Genomic DNA, 15,376 nt, shown 5'->3' with positions numbered 1-15,376 from the left:
TGCTATGGCACCTAGAGGTTGTCACCTCTTCAACCTAGAGGTTGCCCTTTGAGAATTTATCCTTATGTAATGAAAGATGTTCATTACAATATTGTTTATAAGAAAATATTGGAAGCTGCTTAAACATCCATCAATAAAAGATTGGTTAGCCGGGCGCGGGGGCTCATGCCTGTAATCCCAGCACTTTGGAAAGCTGGGAGGGAGAAGGGAAAGAAGGAAGGAGGGAAGAGGAGGGAAGGAAGAAGGAGGGAGGGAGGGAGGAGAAAAAAGGAAGGAAGGAAGAAGGGAGGGAGGGAAGGAGAAAAAGAAAGAAAGACAAGTAATAAAGCAAGGTAAAGAAGAAAGGGAGGGAGGAAGAGTGGGAGGGTGGGAGGGAAAAGGAAAATAAAGGTATCTTAAACTTCCTCCTTTAAAGTGTTTTAAAGCTCCCTCGATGTCCACTAGGAGGAGACAAAGAAACGCGGACCAGAAGAGTCAAAATGCGCTTTATTCTTTATTGCGGTTGGCTCATCAATGACGCCGTGGCCTTCCCAACGCCCATCACCTTCTGCTCTCCTCTTCCCACCACGCCAGCATTTTTAAAATTTTATTTATTTATTTATTTATTTATTTATTTTATTTTTATTTATTTTTATTTTTATTTATTTATTTATTTTTTTACATCTTAAATTTTTAATCCTTTCTTTACAGGTTACCTAGACCACTTTTGATTAAGAAAACTGTAGAAAGTTAGTAACTGCCACAAGCGAATGCCAGGCGGTGGCACGTGTCAATTTCCACAGAGTCCTGCTTTGCGGGGTGTCTGAATGCACTGCACGGGGCCTCTGCTCACACTTGCTGGAACCAATCGTGGCAGATTTTAGTCCACAGGTCGCTTTTCCCCATATTTCTTTGTAAACTCTTCAGCATTCTTACAGAATTTTTTACTGTCCTTAGATTATTCTTCAGCTAGGTCAGCCCGAAGCGGGTGCTCGGGCTGGGGGTCATTCACCAGTGCTATGAGGGACTGGATTACTTGGTCGGTTTTGGTTGCTGGCTTCCAGTTTTCAGCGCTAATTACTGGCAGACAGACCTGCCCCTTTTCGTCGATGTTCGGGTGATAGATCTTTGTTTTAAATGTGATCTTCGGTGGTTTGAATGGGTACTCTGCTGGAAAGTTGATTTCGATTCTGAAGGCCCCCTTATCATATGGAGGGTTGCCAGGAACAATAAGCCCTTGCCAAGTCAATAAATTAGCTTCATCAACCTGGATGTTATGGAAGTTTTTCATCCCACATTTGCGGATTTCTTCAAGCTCCTTCATCAGCCTCCTGCTGGCCGCCATCTTGGATTTGGTCAAAAAATTTTTTTTTTTTTGAGACGAAATCTCACTCTGTCGCCCAGGCTGGAGTGCAGTGGTGCCATCTGGGCTCACTGCAACCTCTACCTCCCGGGTTCAAGCGATTCTCCTGTCTCAGCCTCTCGAGTAGCCAGGAACACAGGCGTCCACCACCACGCCCAGCTATTTTTGTATTTTTTAAGTAGAAACAGGGTTTCACCATGTTGGCCAGGCTGGTCTCGAACTCCCAACGTCAGGTTATCCACCCTCCCAGGCCTCCCAAAGTTCTGGGATTATAGGCGTGAGCAACCGCGCCCGGCCCACGCCAGCTTTTAACATGCACATCTGTTTCGCAGGACTTGGGGCCGCGAGCCTTCAAGGGGCACTCTCCCACAATGCCCACACTCCAGGCGCGGGGAAGGGCCGCGGGACCTTGGCAGCTGCGTGGTCCAAGGCGACTCGTGGCGGTGCTAGGACTCCTACAGGAGCCCAGCCTCCAGGAGCACGACCTCTGTCTCCAGGGCGTTAGGCTCCAGCCTACCGCCCCAACCTGGAGGGAGCTGTCAGCGCCCACCTCACTCCCACCTGCGCAGGTGGCGACAGCCCGAGGCAGCTATGAGGTCACTGCTGGTCTTGATGTACCAAACACACCGGCTGGGAGAAATCCCCTCACTCTCCCGGGTTCCCCAAAGTGGATCTGCCAGAACAGGGGAGATACTGACTTCTGCCCACCAAGCATGGCTGAGCAGTCACTCCATGGGTGAAGTCTATGAAGTCCGGTCAAGACAGCAAGTTTGTCAGTCAACACGCATTTAACCTCCACATGTCTCACCTGTGCAGCCCCGAGTGAGTTCTGTGTGTGTCTGTTGGGCAAAGGGGAGTACAAAGCAAGCTCCGACTCCACCTCGGTCCTCTAGTGGCTTCTGGTCCTTGACAGTTATTTTGTTGTTGTTGTTTGTTTGTTTTGAGACAGGGTCTTGGTCTGTCATCCAGGTTGGAAATGCAGTGGCATGATCACAGGTCACTGCAGCTAATTAAAAAAAAAAAAATTTTTTTTTTTTTGGTAGAGATGGTGTCTCCCTATGTTCACCAGGCTGGTCTTGAACTCCTGGGCTCCTTTGATCCTCCCACCTCAGCCTCCCAAATTGCTGGGATGATGGGTGTGAGCCACTGTGCCTGTCCTCTCAACAGCTTTTTATATTATGACCATTTGTCCCCTCCACTCCGACCACCCTCCATGCTAGAACATCTGCTCTTCTCAGAAGTGAAGCTGGTATCTGTGTTTCACTGCCCACTGATCCCAGGCCTGGCTGGCCCTAATCCCAGCGTCCCTCAGGATGTGAACAGAGCAGCAGCAAGCCAAGAGCAGACACGTGGTGAGGTTTCCTGGAAGAATGGGAAGAGCATTAGGCAGGGAGCTTGTAGGCTGTGTTCTGACTCCAGCTCGGCTGTTATTTGCGGTGTAACTTTGCTTTGGTCTTAATCCTCTCTGGACTTCTGTCTCCTCCTCCCTCAAGCTATGGCACTCCCAAGTCACCTTTCACCCAGATGATCACTTCTGGAAGCACCTTCAGTTCCTCCTCGGAATTGGTATTCCTTCTGGTGAGTGGGCCAAGCTCGACCAGGGCTGGCTTCTTGTCCCAGTGAACATTTGTCCAGGGAGAAGCAGTATCTAGGATCCAGGGCCAAGCCACTCCTCTGGGGAGGGTAGTCCACAGGCCAATAGGCTTTGCCCCTCTCAGCGCCTGCGTAATTCTCACTCAGTTCTTTAGTTCTCAGCTTAAACTAACTTTTAAAAGTAGAGGCCAACTTTTTTTTTTTTTTTTTTTTTTTGAGAGTCTCACTCTGTCACCCAGGCTGGAGTGCAGTGGCACAATCTCAGCTCACTGCACCCTCACTGCAATCTCGGCTCATGTAACCTCAAGTTCAAGCGATTCTCCTGCCTCAGCCTCCCGAGTAGCTGGGATTACAAGCACCCGCCACCACGCCTGGCCAATTTTTGTATTTTAGTAGAGTTGGGGTTTCACATGTTGGCCAGGCTGGTCTCAAACTCCTGACCTCAAGTGATCCGTCTGCCTCGGCCTCCCAAAGTGTTGGGATTATAGGCGTGAGCCACTGCACCCGGCCTTAGAGGCCAACATTTAAAAATCAGAACAGCCATATACAAATTCTGAGCTGCTTTTGTAGAATCAGAAGCTCCAACCCGCTTGGCCTGACTTCTTTGGCACGGGGCTGAGAGGCAATTGCCCTCTGCAGATGGGGACTCTGGCCCTGGTTCACTGCAGGCCCCACCTAGATGCTCACCCACATGAGCTGCCTGGCCCTGTGATCACTGTGGCCCCTGGGCAGGGGAGACTTCTCAGGCCAGGTGCGGTGTCTCTATCCCCAGGGCCTGAACCTGGGACTGGAACATGGTAGTAACTCAGTAAACATTGCGTGAATCAATGAATGAATAAACACACGTATGTGACATTAAATCTAAATGTACATCCTTCATTCTGGCATTCAAAGCCCTCTTTGATTCTGTCCAAAACTGCCAATCACTACGATAGTAACAATAATGGTGAATACAGTGATAGTACACTACATATGACTCTATAGCCCTGCATAAAATTCCAGTTATTCCTGCTACAGCCCTTGGAATATGTATTATACCCACCATTTTATGAATAAAAGGGGAAGCAATTTGCCAAGGGTCATACCGCTCCTTAGGGGACAGAGCTCAAGCTGGATGTCAGACCCTAGTGACTTCCAGTCCCATCCTTTCCACTCATCTCTCCGGGAGAGATACATCTTCCAGGGAGCCTCTACCAGACAGGGTACTATGGCAGAGGTGGGAGGACCCAGAGAAGATTCCAGGTCCACCCTCCAGGGGCCACTGCTTTTCTTCTGCATGGGAATCTTGCAAGTTGCTTGCCAAAATGCATCTTCCCAGCCATCGGGATCTCTGGCCGTGGAGCCAGGAACCTGCATTTTCACAAGCAGCCCAGGAGATTCTCTGACACTGGCAGGTTTGGGATCCTCTGGTTTTTTTTTTTTTTTGAGACGGAGTCTCGCTCTGTCACCCAAGCTGGAGTGCAGTGGCCGGATCTCAGCTCACTGCAAGCTCCACCTCCCGGGTTCACGCCATTCTCCTGCCTCAGCCTCCCGAGTAGCTGGGACTACAGGTGTCCGCCACCTCGCCCGGCTAGTTTTTTGTATTTTTTAAGTAGAGACGGGGTTTCACCGTGTTAGCCAGGATGGTCTCGATCTCCTGACCTTGTGATCCGCCCGTCTCGGCCTCCCAAAGTGCTGGGATTACAGGCTTGAGCCACCGCGCCCGGCCGATCCTCTGGTTTTTAAGAAGGGCTGCCCTAAAGGGACCACACAGGGACTCCAGGAAACCCTCCATCCCACTGGGCATTTGGGAGCCTTCAGGCAGAAGTGGGCATTGTCCACTTGTTTATTCACCCATTCTCAAGGCACTATGGTGGGCTCTCAACAGTGTGTATACCAGACCCTGCCCCTGCCTTCGACATACAGTCTCCTGGGGAAGACAGAAAGTAACCGACATGCAATCTAAGATGTGCTATGAAAGAAAAATATGGAGAGGAATGAGAGGGAATCAGAGGGGTCCAGGCTCTGCTTGGGGTATCAGGGAATCTGAGCTTAGAGGGAGGAAGAAGTACGAACTGGGGAGATCCCTTCCACAAGCTAAGGTATATGGACTAGGCATTCAGAGTAAAGGGAAGAAGATATAGGTATGGATATAGAAAATAGACATATAAAGAGATTTGCTATAAGGAATTGGCTCACGTGCTTTTGGAGGCCGACCAGTCTTCAGATCTGCTGCAAGCTGGAGACCCAGGGGAGCCCAGGCTGAGTCTGAAGGCGTGAGACCCACGAGAGCCAATGAATTGTGTAAGTTCCAGTCCCAGCCTGAGTCTGAAGGTAGGAGAAAACCAATGTCCCAGCAGAAAGAGAGAACATTTTTTCTTATTCAGCCTTTTGTTCTATTCGGGACTTCAGTGGATCAGAAGAGGTCCTCCCACATGGGGAGGCTAGTCTGCCTTACTCAATCCACCGATTCAAATGCTAATCTCATCCAGAAACACCCTCATGGACACACCCAGAAATCGTGGGGAGCCAAATATCTGGGCACCCTGGGGCCTAGTTGAGCTGACATAAATTAACCACCACAGCGCAGTTGGTCAAAGAGAGGAGATTGGTTGAGGCTTTATAATCTCTTGTCAGAGCAGGGAGGGGTTGACCATGCCTTGCCGCTGCTTCTCGGTGCAGAAAGGCCCACCACACCCCAGGCTGGGATCAGGAAGGTTCTTGGGCCTCTGGTTAGCACCATAAATCTGTCCCCCACCCAGGTGATGCTGACTAGGGCTCCCGGTAAGGGTGTTCACTCTGGCTTCCTTCCAGCCCCTGGATGGCTGTGTGTACCCCTGTCTTCCTGGAGAAGCCACTTGGACAACTCCAGCTCAGGGAGCTGGTCTTAGCCAGGCCACAGAGAAACCCCAGTCGCCTCCAAGTCCCTCCTGACATTTATGAGGTGCTGCTGAAGGGGGCTGCCTCAAACCCTGAAGGAATGTTAATTGGCTAAAGCTGTTGCCCATGCTCTTGCTTAGCCGGTTATTACCATTTTATTGTTATTTGTTTTCCCCCCAGAGGCGCCTGGGTGGGGCTGAGTGGGCCAGAGCTGCCTTTGGACTGGAACCAGAGATGGGAAGAGGCTGGGGACAGAGGCGGGGTGTGTGTTGGGGGCATGGACGACCCTCAACTTGTCCCCAACTCCCATACAGCTTCTTCCTCTTGTCAGGGCCTCAACCCAGGGAGGGGATGAAGAAAAAAGTCTGGAAAGGGAGTAAAATGCAGAGGCTGAAAACATGGCTTTGGTGTCCCAGACCCTCAAGGGTCCAAAAGCTGGCTCTGCCCTCCTCAGCTTTGGGTGCCAGGGAACTTCAGTCTCCATGTCTGTTGTAATATCAGCCTTTCTGGGCTGTCCTGATGGAAAATGTGCCTGCTCAGCACATAAGGATTACATTTCTCATAGGAGAGCCACCTCTGGGGCGAGTTTGAAAACATCTTACCGTAGGATTCACAGTGGGAAAGACCTTTCCAGAGGGTCTGTGTTACTGTCAAGATGAAGAAACTAGCGCAGCCAGGAAAGGAGGCTTCGGCAGTGCCTCTCAGCAGCAGACGCGGGGCCGGGGCCAGGCTGCTTGCTGGTCTGGCCCCTGCTCCGTGCTGAGTCAGCTCTCGGCACCCGGGACAGTGGGGTCGTTGAGCACATGGTAATGATGGCTTCTTCTAGGAAGGTGACCTAAGGGTGAGGCACGGAGTGGGTCGGGGCTTGAATTTGCCCAAAAGATCCCTCGTTTCAAACCCTCAGCCCACTTGCAGAACAGAGAAATGTTCTCAAGCTATCACAGACTGCCTCCTTCTTCCTCTTCCTTTCCCCACCCAATCCCCTGCTTTTTTTTTTTTTTTTTTTTTTTTTTTTTTTGAGACAGGTCTTGCTCTTTTGTCCAGACTGGAGTGCAGTGGCACTATCTCGGCTCACTGCAACCTCCACCTCCCGGGTTCAAGCGACTCTCGGGCCTCAGCCTCCCAAGTAGCTGGGATTGCAGGCATGCACCATCATGCCTGGCTAATTTTTGTGTTTTTAGTAGAGACGAAGTTTTGCTATATTGGCTAGACTGGTCTTGAACTCCTGGCCTCTCAAGTGATCCACCCGCCTCGGCATCCCAAAGTGCTGGGATTACAGGTGTAAGCCACTATGCCCAGCCTCTCTTCCTCTTTTTCTTTCCCTTCCTTCTTCCTCCCTCCCTTCTACCCTTCCTTCCTGAGCTTACTCAATAGTTAATTATTTCTTTTCTTTTTCTTTCTTTCTTTTGTGTGTGTGTGTGTGTGTGTGTGTGTGTGTGTGTGTGTAAGACAGAGTCTCACTCTGTCACCGGGGCTGGAGTGCAGTGGTGCGATCTCGGCTCACTACAACCTCCTCCTCTCAGGTTCAAGCGATTCTCGTGCCTCAGCCTTCTGAGTAGCTGGGATTATAGGCAGGCGCCACCACACCTGGCTGATTTTTGTATTGTTAGAAGTGATGGGGTTTCACCATGTTGGCCAGGCTGGTCTCGAACTCCTGACCTTGAGTGATCCACCCACCTTGGCCTCCCAAAGTACTGGGATTACAGGTGTGAGTCACTGCGCTGGGCCAATAGTTAATTATTTCATCCATGTATTTACTCACTATGTGTTGGATACTGTGCCAAACCCTTTCCTCCATCAGTCCTGTGCCTGTGACAAATTGTGTTGAGCATGCAATCACACAAATCTGACTAATGTTGTTCCAACAAATTTGAGTTTCAAATTTCTCCCATCCTGAGAACCTACAGCTAGACAGTCTATGACGGGGATGGCTGCTCTATGATATCATCCAGAGCCTAGGCTCCTTCTGCTCTGCCATCTTTAGTACATGGCTTCTATTCTTGAGGTCACTTCATGGTCCAAGATAGCTGTTGGAGCTCCAGCCATTGCATCTGAGTTCTAGTATTATGTAAAGAAGGAGGAGAAAAGCAAAAAAAAAAGCAGCATCAATCTGTCTCTCGCCCTCCTAGTCAGTTGTCTTTCAGGTACTTTCCTGAAAGTCCTAACTGATGACTTTTGCTTCAATCTTGTTGGTCTCCTCTATGCGCAAAGATGACTGGGAAATTCAGTTTTTCAACTGGGCACATTGACAATTCTGTTCTGTTGCTAAGGTAGAAGGAGAGAATAGATCTTGGATGATGGAGATAAACAGTAGCATTTTGTTCCACCATCCCCACTGATTTTTGTCTCCCACAGCCTTGGGAATGGCTTGTCTTCTGTACTCTACCCAGGAGTGTGTAGGTGTCCCCATAATCATAGCTGAGGACTCCTCTTCACTTCAGTGCTCTTTCCTGAGTGTCTTCATGTATCATTCCAGAGGGGGAAACCACAATTGTCAGACCCAGGCTAGAATGGTGAAAAGATTCTTGAAAACTGTGAAATACGAATCCCTTTTATTTGTTGTGCAACGGTATAAAAGTCATAACCCTTGCATGAAGAATGAAAAGCAAAGCAAAGAAAGACCATGCCCAACATCTCACAGAGATGCCTCCCCTGCTGTGCTTAGGTTGTGGCCCTGCACCCATGTTTTTGTTTTTTTTTTTTGAGACAGAGTCTCGCTCTGTCGCCCAGGCCATAGTGCAGTGGCGCGATCTCGGCTCACTGCAAGTTCCTCCTCCCGGGTTCACACCATTCTCCTGCCTCAGCCTCCAGAGTAGCTGGGACTACAGGCGCCCGCCACCACGCCTGGCTAATTTTTTGTATTTTTAGTAGAGATGGGGTTTCACCATGTTAGTCAGGATGGTCTGGATCTTCTGACCTCGTGATTCACCCGCCTCGGCCTCCCAAAGTGCTGGGATTACAGGCGTGAGCCACCGTGCCTGGTGCCCTGCACCCATTTTTTTTTTTTTTTTTTTGAGACGGAGTCTCGCTCTGCCGCCCAGGCTGGAGTGCAGTGGCCGGATCTCAGCTCACTGCAAGCTCCGCCTCCCGGGTTCACGCCATTCTCCTGCCTCAGCCTCCCGAGTAGCTGGGACTACAGGCGCCGCCACCTCGCCCGGCTAGTTTTTTGTATTTTTAAAGTAGAGACGGGGTTTCACCGTGTCAGCCAGGATGGTCTCGATCTCCTGACCTCGTGATCCGCCCGTCTCGGCCTCCCAAAGTGCTGGGATTACAGGCTTGAGCCACCGCGCCCGGCCCCTGCACCCATTTTAACCTTGTTTCCCTACAGCCTGGCAGCTCACTGGCATTGGCTTGGCATTCTAGGCAAGGAGTGCCAGCAATTCTTTGCATTACATCTTGGCTCACCAAGGCTATTCCAAACACTAATCCCGTCAATTCTCAGGATACTTCTAGAGGTATAAGTAAGAGCAACTTCATGTTTCAGAGAAGAAACTGAAACCCAGAAATAATAGTAAGAATGATCATATTCATAACTGTAATTTACTGAGCACTTACTAAGTGTCAACACAGGGCCAAGACCTGTTCATGGTTCCATCCAATAAATATTTACTGAAGGCCTACTTTGTCAGGCACAGGGCTGGGTGCCAGGGATAGAACGGGGATAAAGGCCGGGCGCGGTGGCTCACACCTGTAATCCCAGCACTTTGGGAGGCCGAGACGGGTGGATCACGAGATCAGGAGATTGAGACCATCCTGGCTAACATAGTGAAACCCTGTCTCTATTAAAAATACAAAAAATTAGCCGGTCGTGGTGGCGGGCACCTGTAGTCCCAGCTACTCCACAGGCTGAGGCAGGAGAATGGCATGAACCCGGGAGGCGGAGCTTGCAGTGAGCCGAGATCGCGCCACTGCACTCCAGCCTGGGTGACAGAGCGAGACTCTGTCTCAAGAAAAAAAAAAAAAAAAAAAGAACGGGGATAAAATGGAGCCCAACCACTGGAGCTGAGAGTTGGGGTGGGGACGGCTGGAGAGGGACACGGGGGATAAGCAAGTAAGCATAACTGTGTGATTGCAAACTGGGCAAAGGGTGGGGGCAGTGAGTGAATGAGTGGGACCCCCCTTAGGGAGGTCAGGGAGGTGACATACATTTGGACCTCAGGAAGGTCCACCTCCCCATTTGGTAGAAGAGGAAACCAAGGCCTAGACGGGCAAAGTAGGTGAGTGAAAGAGCTTGGACGTCATTTTGATTCTCCCAGAATTGGCACCAGTTCTGTGCCTGGTCTGTGCAACTCCAGAGGTCCCCCTCTAACCCTGCCTGAGTGCCTTATCCGCGGTCATTGCCAAAGAGGCTGCAGGATCAGGAGTGGAGCTTGGGGCTCCTGACTCCCTTCCCAGTGCACCTTCCCACCCTGCTGTGTTCCTTCCTTTTGATCCAACCAGGCGTTCTCCAGGGGTAGCCCGGGGATCCCAGTGACCTCAAGGAACTTCCCAATGTTCGTGGCAGACTTCTCAAATGGTGGGTATTTCTGAAGTGACCACAAATTCTAGATGTCGTCATAAACAGCCACATCACAATGGGTCTCTAGCCTGAATTAATAATGTACTTAAGAAGTTTAATCCCTCCGGCCGGGCGCGGTGGCTCAAGCCTGTAATCCCAGCACTTTGGAGGCCGAGACGGGCGGATCACGAGGTCAGGAGATCGAGACCATCCTGGCTGACACGGTGAAACCCCGTCTCTACTAAAAAAAATACAAAAACTTAGCCGGGCGAGGTGGCGGGCGCCTGTAGTCCCAGCTACTCGGGAGGCTGAGGCAGGAGAATGGCGTAAACCCGGGAGGCAGAGCTTGCAGTGAGCTGAGATCCGGCCAGTGCACTCCAGCCTGGGCGACAGAGCGAGACTCCGTCTCAAAAAAAAAAAAAAAAAAAAAAAAAGAAGTTTAATCCCAACCAGGCCTCCTCTAATTAGGGGTTGTGTCAGAAGCAGCTCTGGTTTTCTACTAGTCCTGGGGCCAGTTTTGTGTGTGTTGAAGTGGGCATGGTGGGGTGGGGAGTCCGTGGGGTATTCCATCAGTCTGTGTGGCTCCAGATGGGAAACCGTCCCCGCCAGGAGACCCCTGTGCCTAGGAGGCATTTTGGTTGAGACTCCCAATTTAACTGCATCATGGGCTGTTCAGCTCACCATCAAGCCTGTGCCTTACTTAGTCAGGAGCCCCAGTGAGTGAGAACCAAGTTCCTGGACAAGAAGAAGAGGCGTGTGTGTGTGTGTGTGTGTGTGTTTTTTTTTTTTTTTTGAGACGGAGTCTTGCTCTGTAGCCCGGGCTGGAGTGCAGTGGCCGGATCTCAGCTCACTGCAAGCTCCGCCTCCCGGGTTTAGGCCATTCTCCTGCCTCAGCCTCCGGAGTAGCTGGGACTACAGGCGCCCGCCACCTCGCCCGGCTAGTTTTTTGTATTTTTAGTAGAGACGGGGTTTCACGGTGTTAGCCAGGATGGTCTCGATCTCCTGACCTCGTGATCCGCCCGTCTCGGCCTCCCAAAGTGCTGGGATTACAGGCTTGAGCCACCGCGCCCGGCCGTGTGTGTGTTTTAAGACAGGGTCTCACTCTGTCACCCAGGCTGGAATGCAGTGGCACCATCACAGCTCACTACAGCCTCAGCCTCCTGGGCTCAAACAATCCTCCTGCCTCAGCCTCCTGAGAGTACCAGGGAGTACCACCATGTCTGGTTAATTTTTAAACTTTTTTGAAGAGGTGGAGGTCTATGTTGCCTAGGCTGGTCTTGGACTCCTGGGCTCGATGTGATCCTCCTTCCCTTCCTTGGCCTCTCAAAGTGCTGGTATTACAGGCGTGAGCCACTGTGTCCAGCCTCATTTTTTTGGTTGTTTTTAAGTTTTTTATTTTTTAAAATTGTGATCATTTCCAAACATACACGAAAGTACAGAGTGCAACTGACATCCATGTATCCATTACCCAACTTCAATAAGCATCAACGTTTTGCCATACTTACTTCATCTAACCTTACCCATCTTTAATTTTCTTTTTTTAAGGGGAGGGTATTATAAAGCAAATCTCAGACATGGTGTCTGTCACCTCCAGAGTCATCAGTATGCATTTCAAAAACAGAGAAGCAATTTCTTGCATAATCTAGTCACAAAGTGATTATTACACTTACCAAAATTAAAAGTTCCTTAATGTCACCTGATACTCAAGTCAAATTAAAATTTTCCGAATGCCAAAAAGACTGTGTTTACAGTTGGCTTATAGTAATGAAGGTCCAAACAAAGTCTACTCTTTGCATTGATTTATATCTTTTAAATATTGTAAAAAGTTTAAAATACTTTTTACAGTATGTTTAAAAATGTTATATGTTTAAAAATATACCACAGTTTCCCCCTCACCTCATTTTCATGACATTGACTTGAACTTACAAAATTTCAACAAATATTTATTCAGTGCCTGCTTGTTCTATGCAAGGCATTGTGCTAAATGTTTTGCTTTTTTTATTGTTTTATTTTTTCTGAGACAGAGTTTCGCTCTTGTCGCCCAGGCTGGAGTGCAATGGCGCAATCTCGGCTCACCACAACCTCCATCTCCCAGGTTCAAGTGATTTTCCTGCCTCAGCCTCCCAAGTAGCTGGGACTACAGGCGTGCTACCATGCCTGGCTAATTTTTGTGTTTTCAGTAGAGACACGGTTTCACCATGTTGGTCAGGCTGGTCTCAAACTCCTGACCTCAGGTGATCCACCTGCCTCAGCCTCCCAAAGTGCTGGGATAACAGGCATGAGCCATGGTGCCCGATCTATTATTTTTATTTATAATTTATTTTTATTTTTTCAGAGACAGAGGCTAACTTTATTGCCCAGTCTGGAGTGCAGTGATGCAGTCATAGCTCACTGCAGACTTGATCTCTTGGACTCAATGAATCCTTCTTGTTTTGCTATTATTATTATTATTATTATTTTGAGATGAAGTCTTGCTCTGTCGCCCAGGCTGGAGTGCAGTGGCATGATCTCAGCCCACTGCAATCTCCACCTCCTGAGTTCAAGCGATTCTCCAGCCTCAGCCTTCTGAGTAGCTGGGATTACTGGTGCGCGCCACTGTGCCTGGCTAATTTTTGCATTTTTGGTAGAGATGGTGTTTCACCATGTTGACCAGACTGGTCTCGAACTCCTGACCTCAGGAGACCCCTGCCTGGGCCTCCCAAAGTGCTGGGATTACAGGCATGAGCCCCTGCGCCAGGCCATTTTGCTATTATTAATAACAATAATTACTACTTCCTGAAGACTTACTCTGTACTAACATCATATATAATTTATGTCAAAATTTCCTGAGACAGATAATATTGTCTCCTTTTTTATTTTAGTAGTGGAAGTGATGAAGACCAGAGAGACAAGTAACTCACCCAAGATCACACAGCAAGTGAGTAGCAGAATTGAGTTTTAAACGAAGCACTATTGGATCCAAGGTTATTCCTTTCCATGCTTCCCATGATACCCCCAGAAGCAGAGAGACACAGCTTGCTTGCTCAGGAGTAGTTGAGGAGGGCGCTTTGTGGAGAAAGACTCATGAAAGGGCTTCTCCAGGGCCAGGATGTCTGAGCTGCTGAAAGCACATGTGAAAGCTCATGCCTTCATGGTGACTCACTGGAATAAATTCTGCTTCCCAAGACCATGTGAAATGGGGTTTCAACAAGTAAGAAAAAGATGGAAAACACTGAACTTATTTTATTCTAAGGTAACCAGCCGATACGCTGTGGCTGTGTCCCCACCCAAATCTCATCCTGAGCTGTAGCTCCCACAATTCCCACATGTTGTGGGAGGGACCTGGTGTGAGGTAATTGAATCATGGGGGCGGGTCCTTCCTGTGCTGTTCTCATGATAGTGAATAAATCTCATGAGATCTGATGGTTTTATAAAGATCTGATACCCCCACCTCGGCCTCCCAAAGTTCTGGAATTACAGGTGTGAGCCACTATGCCCAGCCTTACAAGACTTCTTATAACCTATCTTGGAATTCCTAGAATGTCACTGTGCCACATTCTATGGGTCAAAGAAGTCGTTAAGGCCAGGACAGATTCTAGGGAAGAGGAGTTAGACACCCTCCTCAGTGATGAAAGTAATTAAGACTTGGCTGCCATCTTGAGTCCACCACACCCTCCCCGAGCCTGCTTCTTCATTGTTTCATCATCACTATCACCACTCCAGCTAGTATTAATTGAGCAACATCAATACCCCAGGCACCAAGGCGAGCTGTTTACACATTATCCTTATAATGTCCTTCCAAACATACATCAGCACTTGCCCACTTTACACAGGAGGAAGCCGAGGCTCAGGGAGGTTAAGGGAGCTTCCCAAGGTCAGTGCACCTAGCAAACAGCAGAACCGGACTTGAACCCAGTTCTGTCTGGAATTTGTCTGATTCCAAGGCTGGACTTTTTACCATTAGGCAAATCCTGGCCGCCTAACTTAACTCCCTGTGACTATGCTGTAGGCTGTACAGAAGTCAATGGCAAACCTGCCATACAGATCTCCTTGTTGACCAGAAGGAACTCCATGCTAATCCAGCTTCCAGTGCTTCTTAGCTTGTGGAGAATGTAGGCATTCTAAAGCCAGGCATTGCCTATCTGCTAACCATGGCACTTTACATTATTATTTAGGGCCATTATGCTCTGGGGGATGCAATGGGACTTGCTTTCTGCCCATATCCGTCTGCTGATTCATCTAACAAACATTTATTGAGCACCGACTATGCACCAGGAACCTGGGCTAAGTACTTTTTTGTTGTAACTCAGAGCAGACCTGTGAGGTCTCAATTATCATTGCCCTCATTTCACAGATGAGACAGAGAGAGTGGGAACTTGCCTATGGCAGTTGCCATTTGAACTCAGGCAGTGACTCCAGAACCTGTTATTCGGATCAAACAGCGGACAGTTGAGGGAGAAAGGTGGAGATAAAAAACACAATTGTGAAGGGAAGATGTTCATTAAGAGAGGGGTGGTTAAGTCTGTGGAGGTATGGGCCCATTCTGGTATGCTGTGCATACTTAAACAGAACACGGTGGGTACCGATGCAGATGGGTCTCCTATGCATCCTATGAGGGAAAAGCAAGGATAATACCAGTTATGCAAAATAAAATTCCACAAACAGTATCCTAGCTTTTTGATACACCAGGGATATATTTGTAAATGCACTGAAATGTGTCTGGAAGAAAGTACATTAAACAGTGGGGCAGGTTGTCAAGGGGATTAGTGTTCCATTGCCATGTTTTCAGTTTTTGCAAGGAAAATGTGTGCATAATTTTAAAAGAACAATCACCATGATGTGGTGTATATGCTAAGAAAGAAGCGGAAGCCTAGAGTGCTGCGGGTGCCCAATCCAGTTGGAGGACGTAGAAATCAGGGAAGGCTGGAGGAAGGGACTCTGAGCAGCGTTTTGAAGAGTGAGTACTGTTAACCAGATAGAGATCTGGATAAAAATGTTCTAAGCAGCGGGAACGAACAGCATGTGCAAGGGCCCAGAAGGGTGATTGCACATGGTGTCAGGGAGCAACAAGCCTAGCTCTTTCTAAAGTGTACCCCTGGGGGTAT

At 49.0% G+C, this 15,376-nt stretch overlaps 1 pseudogene; it reads right to left on the bottom strand.

Annotated features, from left to right (window-relative positions):
* Positions 1-583: 583 nt before the first annotated feature.
* LOC102133190 (ubiquitin-conjugating enzyme E2 L3 pseudogene) lies at positions 584-1,336 on the bottom strand (annotated as a pseudogene).
* Between the last annotated feature and the right edge of the window lie 14,040 nt (positions 1,337-15,376).

Source organism: Macaca fascicularis, chromosome 6, assembly GCF_037993035.2.
Source record: "Macaca fascicularis isolate 582-1 chromosome 6, T2T-MFA8v1.1".
Taxonomy (NCBI): Eukaryota; Metazoa; Chordata; class Mammalia; order Primates; family Cercopithecidae; genus Macaca; species Macaca fascicularis.
This window is presented reverse-complemented; position numbering and strand designations above follow the sequence as displayed.